The following is a 6,506-nucleotide window of genomic DNA, read 5'->3' as shown; positions in this document are numbered from 1 at the left end:
TTCCCTTGATTTGGATTTCCCTGATCATTTCTACTATAATTGTTCGCTTGAAATTGGTGTTGAGGCTTTTGCCATGGGTGGTGGCCCGGACCTTTATAATTTTGCCTTTGATAGCCCCCTTGTGAGTTGTTGATATAATTAACATCTTCATACTGTTGTTGCCCATCTTGGTACATCCCCTCAGGGACTTGATAAATGCCCTGTGGATGAGGTGGTAACTCCTCAACAACATTTACCCCTTGTGCATCTTTTTCTGCCAACTTCTTTGATAATAGATCCACCGTGGTTTGCAATTGAGCAAAGGCATGATCTCTCTCATGGTTTTCTTTTGCAACAACAGCTAGTGATGGACTACCATAAGAGAGACTCTCACTATCAGTTGAATGCCAAACTTGATTGTGGGTGGTGAGTTTATCAAGAAAACGGGTGATAACGATAAATTACTTGTCCATGAAGCATCCTCCTGCGGCAGTATTGACAGCAATCTGATTCATTGTATCTAAGCCCTTGTAGAATTTCTCCGTGAGAATAGCATCCGGAAACTCATGAGTTAGAGATTGAGCTAGATAATACTTGAACCGCTCCCATGCCGAATATAATTGTTCCCCCGGGAGCTGTTTGAACTCAAAGATCTTATCTCGAAGTTCAGCCTTTTTGCTCGGTGGGAACCACTTCTTCAGAAATGTGTTGGCTAAATCGCTCCAGGTATGGATAGAATTGCTGGGAAGCTTTTCATACCATTCCCTTGCTTGGCCAGCCAAGGAATATTTGAAGACCCGTAACCGCAGTGCATCAGCAGAAACAACACCTTGGGATTATTGAGCACACACGTGCAAGAAGTTCTTCAAATGTCGAAGTGGACAATCCTCCAAAGAATTTCGGAAATAAACTTCAAGTTTCAGCAGCTGATAGATAGAACTATCAATTCTGAACGTAGCATTTCCAGTCCTAGGAGGGACCACAACAGAAGCATAATCAGCCTCATTGATTTATTCCGCAAATATATTCTTCTCTTCGTCCTCTTCTGGTGCAAGTGGATTGTCACGACCCAACCCCGTGGGCCGTGACTAGTGCCCTAGCTAGACACCCATACACACTCACTTAGCAAATCGATATATCAAGGACTAATCTGTATTCAACATACATTAAGCTATACAGATACTGGAATCAGATGTCATCTTAAGGGGTCATATATAGCAAAATATCATAAAGAAGCCGACGAGGCTGGCGAAAAACACATCACCCAAATATATACATCCATACCCACACATATGGGCCTTTTCGGCCATTACAGCAAACGGAACCGCTTAAGACACAAATCACAGACATAAACGAACAATAATGACCCATGACCCACATATATGTCTACAGGCCTCTACAAACAAAAACAGAAACATATGATGGGACAGGGCCCCGCCGTACCCCAAATAGTCATACATATATATATACAGAAACATGTACAACGAAATATCTGTACCAAAAGTATGGGCTCCGGATCAAAGGAGCACTCCAAAGTAGCATAATAGGTATCCTACACTGGCGGGACACCAGAACGAACGTCTGCACCTGCGGGCATGAAACGCAGCCCCCGAAGAAAGGGGGTCAGTACGAAATAGGTACTGAGTATGTAAAGCATGAAATACACTATTTAGAATCATAACGGAAATACCAAGTACGGAGAATGAGTATAAAAATCAATATACCAAGAAGCTCGTTTTAAGACACAAATAATGCAAATATAAGAGTCATGCATAGGGCTCAGGAACGTGGTCGCCACTCCGACGCTGGTGCCACAACACATCATACTCCAAAAGGTTTCAAATCTCCGTACAATCCCGAACATATCGTATCATAATAACATATCACAACATCAGAACACATCATATGCCATAACACATCAGAACGCCGTATGTAAGAGGTACCCGGCCCTGTGGCGAGGGTCTCGGGAACCGTAACACATCATACTGCCGAATATAACATAGTGCGCACGATGACAAAACCGGCCCGGGACCCGGCGAATGATATAATAGTAGTATGCACGAGCAGAGTAGTGAGAAACCACATGCACATAAATCAAGACTCGATGGATAGGTATACTTACCGTCCCCTGAAGGCTCAAAAACAAGCTTCGGGTCAATCCGACTTAGTATGAGAATGTTATGAGCGTTTGAAATACAGAACGCTCTAGAGGCCTTTCAAAAGCCAGTTTTGGAAAATCAAAGTCGTAATCATGTCAAGTATCTTTCGGATATCGTTATGGATCAAATCAAATAGAACTTTTGGAATCATATGTACGTATCAAAGTATGTCAAAGACTCGATGGAATAATCGACCGTGCTGGCATTTGAAAGTTCAAGACTTTAATCAAATCATTCATTTTTCGAATGTCATTCGGAAACATATTGGCCAAACTTCAGACATTATAGACACGCATTGAAACCATACGAAGCAGCTTATGGAAATCAAGAACGTTAGCCATCCTAGTGGCTCTAAGAATAAGAATCTTTTCGAAACCATACGTATATATATCATATACCTATTTCATAAGGATCATGCCAAAGAAGAAAAGGTTAGGCCTTACATACCTCGATCGCTCGCTAAACAAATCCCGACTCAAGTCTCGGGCTCCCCAAGATCTACAATAACGTTATTAATTACTAAACATTAGCTACAAGTACTTAGAAATTCAATTCTAACTAGCACTTGTCTACAGAAATTTCGGCAGCATCTCCCCTGTAAATACAACACCCCCGAGAATTTAACTCGGCCAAATTTATCAACAACCATATCAACAATCATTTTGAAACATATTCTAACATTAGTAACCCGAACAACATTCGAAACGATCCAACCCAACTCTATTCCACCTGAAACTCTACAAATGCAACAAAAGCTACAACAACGCATTTTCTTCTTTCAAATTCATAAACTAACTACAACAACAATTCACACTTTAGCAACATCATTCTTATAATTTCATAAAACCATATAAAAATCACATAATTTCCTACAACAACCTACAACCAATTTCCATGCCAACTTGAGCCATTAGTCTTTCATTGGCATCATAGAGTCCACAACAACACAACTAACACATTAAATAAAATTAATTCGCCTCTCCTCCACCATTCAACAACCACACGGCCACCATTCAACACACACACCCACACGGCCACACACAACACACATTATTTCCATGATTTTCATTCAATTCAACTTACTACTATATATATAAACCTTCCATAACATATAAAAGAATATGAATTCTTACCTTTTTCCTCAACTTTTCACTTGACTAGAATTTTTGGACTTGCCACCAAGCGTAGTTTTCTTGCTTCAATAATTATACCACGTTATAGAGGGTCTTTGAATTAGTAAGAATACTAGGAAAATATATTTTTTGAATCAAGATGAATCGCTTCAATTGTTTTCTCTTTTTTTTCCTCTTGGCCGAACCCTTTCTCTCCTTGCTCTCAACTTTCTTTTTCTTGAATGTTCTTGGATAAATGATGAATAATAGTGGCCCTTTCTCCTTTTTATTACTTGGATTTAAATTCCCAAGTGGGCCTTGGCCGGCCACACTTGGGCTTGGTTCTCTTTTGTTTTTTTTCAAGCCCAATTATCTTCCATGACAATTTTTGTAATTCATGAAACTATTTTCCAAATTTCCAATTTTGCCCTTAGCCTTCCTCGATATTTCCGCATCAATATTTTCATGAACAACTTATGTATTAAATAAAATCAAAATATTGCCTTATCTCTTACTAGTCACAATTATTTCGATTTATCCAAATGTGCAAAATACGGGATATAACATGGGTTCACTTGGAGTCCACCTTGGTTTCCCTGATTGCGATTCTGTCTTCTAGCCATGTTCACCTGGTTCACCACAACAACAAACAAGGTGTGATGGAATAGAAAAAGTTTTAAAGAAGAGTACACACAATCAGTAATTTCTAAACCGTATTCCCCGGCAACGGCGCCAAAATTTGATACGCTCAAATTACACCTATTAATGGCGTAAAGCGGACGTTGTCAAATATAGAGACCCAAACAAGGTTGGGGTCGAATCCCACAGGGAATATGGAGAGAAAAGGGTACTAATTGTATGTGACACTAGTCTTTAAAGGCTTTAATCCTATTCCGAATGTTTTGAAATGAGATTTGGTTTGTATTTGCTATTTTAAAGCGTTTAGAATTTGTTTGGATTTGGAGAACCAAAGTTGTGTCCCCGCGATGATTAAATGTTATGCTATGGGTGTCAATATGATATATTTCTAATGGGTCGAGGTTATGTATGCACTTAATCTCTAATACACTTTCTAATATTTTCCAATAGTTAGAAAGTATTTCTTTTCATGATTTTCTGAAATGCAGAAAAGTTATAAATAAGGTTGATTAAATATGCCAAGTAGAACTGATCTTATCCCTAAGCGAGCTCATTAAACTAGGGTTAGCGCCCCGAGTCCTTTTTATATTATTTCAAATCACACCCTAGTTCATCTTTCCAAATAAACTAGGGTTTGTACATGAACAAGTGTTTGCAACCACTAGTGAACAATAAATATGAGAAGTAGTAAAATACATCACAACCCATTATATATATATATATATATATATATATATATATATATATATATATATATATATATATATACACAATGTTAGACACCCATTACATAACACCCATCATTTTGGGTCCACAACTTTGATTAAAGAAACTACTCACACATTATGGTCTCAAAAGTAGTAAGCAGTAAATGAGACATAAAGCTTACAAAGTGTAATAAAGATGATGGAAAATGGAATCTTGTTGTCTTCACTAAGCTCCAAAAGGGAAGTATTCAATGCTCACCCACCAATGGAACTTTTTAAGTGGTTACAATAAAATCTGGATGCCAAAGCAAACCTAAAATGTTCTTTAAATAGGCTCCAAAAACGCACAGCAGAAACTGACAAAATTGCCCCCGATAGCAAGATCGACGGACCTGCGATAGTTCGACGATCCGTCGATATATTCGTCCTTTGTACCTTCAGCCATGTGTTCCATTCGACGCTGCCGTCGACCAGTTTGACGGTCCGTCGAGTATTCCGTCTTTCTCTATTCTGGTTGAGAGATCCTGCATGACGAAACAAATGACGAAGCGTCGATTAGTTCGACGCTTCGTCGATGCCTCCGTCCTTTGTCGTCTTCAACTTTGTCATCACTGGAAAATCAAGCTTATCGACGGTCCGAAGGACGGTTCGTCGGTTGATCGACGGAACGTCGATTCTTCATTTCTGGCTAATTTTTTCCTTTGCTCTTTGCTTTTTGCTTTTGGGCCATTGTTTTCCTAAAACACAACAAAACATATTAACGAGAACTAGACTTACTTGAAAGCAACCAAAATTCATAGTAAAACGGCGTCGAATGTGCCACAAATTCGCAGCACATCAATGTGGTACCGGATACCAAGCCTATATCTATTCCTCCCTATAGGATGGCTCCCGCAGAGTTGAAAGAGTTGATAAATCAATTGAAGGACTTGCTCGAAAAAGGTTTTATTAGGCCTAATTATTTCCCGTGGGGAGCACCCGTGTTGTTTCTGTGAAACAAAAGATAGCTCCTTACGAATATGCATTGACTATCGGCAACTGAATAAAGTGACGATCAAGAAAAAAATCCGCTCCCAAGGATTGACGACTTATTTGATCAATTACAAGGCGCCAAATGGTTTTCAAAGATGGATTTTAGATCCGGGTATCATCAGGTGAGAGTTAAGGAGAAAGATATTCTTATGACGGCCTTCAGAACCAGATATGGCCATTTTGAGTTCCGGGTAATGTCATTTGGGCTAACTAATGCGCCAGCAGTATTTATGGATTTGATAAACAATGTGTTCAGGCCTTTCCTGGATTTGTTTGTGATCGTGTTCATTAATGATATCCTGGTATATTCTCGATCCGAAGCAGAACATGGAGATCATCTGCGTACCATCCTTAAGGTTCTCCAGACTCGAGAGTCATTTGCCAAATTTTCTAAGTGTGAATTTTGGTTGAACTCAGTGACCTTTTTGGGGCATATTATTTCAGTCGATGGCATTCGAGTAGATACCCAAAAGATTGAGGCCGTGAAGTCTTGGCCAAGGCCCACAACCCCTACGGAGGTTCGTAGTTTTCTGGGCTTAGCAGGTTATTACAGAAGGTTTGTAGATGGATTTTCTTATATTTCTTCACCACTCACGAAGCTGACCTAGAAATCAACTAAATTTCAATGGACAGATGTTTGTGAACATAGTTTCCAAGAGCTAAAGGATAGATTAACTTCTGCCCCAGTCCTGACACTTCTAGAGGGACCAGAAGGTTATGTTGTCTATTGTGTTGCTTCAGGAATTGGATTAGGCTGTGTGTTAATGCAACATAGTAAGGTGATTGCGTATGCTTCAAGATAGTTACGGAAATATGAGAAAAATTATCCGACCCATGATCTTCAATTGGCTGCAGTAATTCATGCATTGAAGATATGG

General features: G+C 39.3%; 1 non-coding gene across 1 annotated transcript; it reads left to right on the top strand.

The window, feature by feature from the left end:
• Positions 1-540: 540 nt before the first annotated feature.
• Positions 541-646, top strand: LOC132638938 (small nucleolar RNA R71). The gene has a single exon (XR_009581993.1). It is a non-coding gene; the product is annotated as a small nucleolar RNA R71 (small nucleolar RNA).
• The last annotated feature ends 5,860 nt before the right edge of the window (positions 647-6,506 follow it).

The sequence above is a fragment of the Lycium barbarum genome, chromosome 4 (genome assembly GCF_019175385.1).
Source record: "Lycium barbarum isolate Lr01 chromosome 4, ASM1917538v2, whole genome shotgun sequence".
Classification (NCBI taxonomy): Eukaryota; Viridiplantae; Streptophyta; class Magnoliopsida; order Solanales; family Solanaceae; genus Lycium; species Lycium barbarum.
This window is presented reverse-complemented; position numbering and strand designations above follow the sequence as displayed.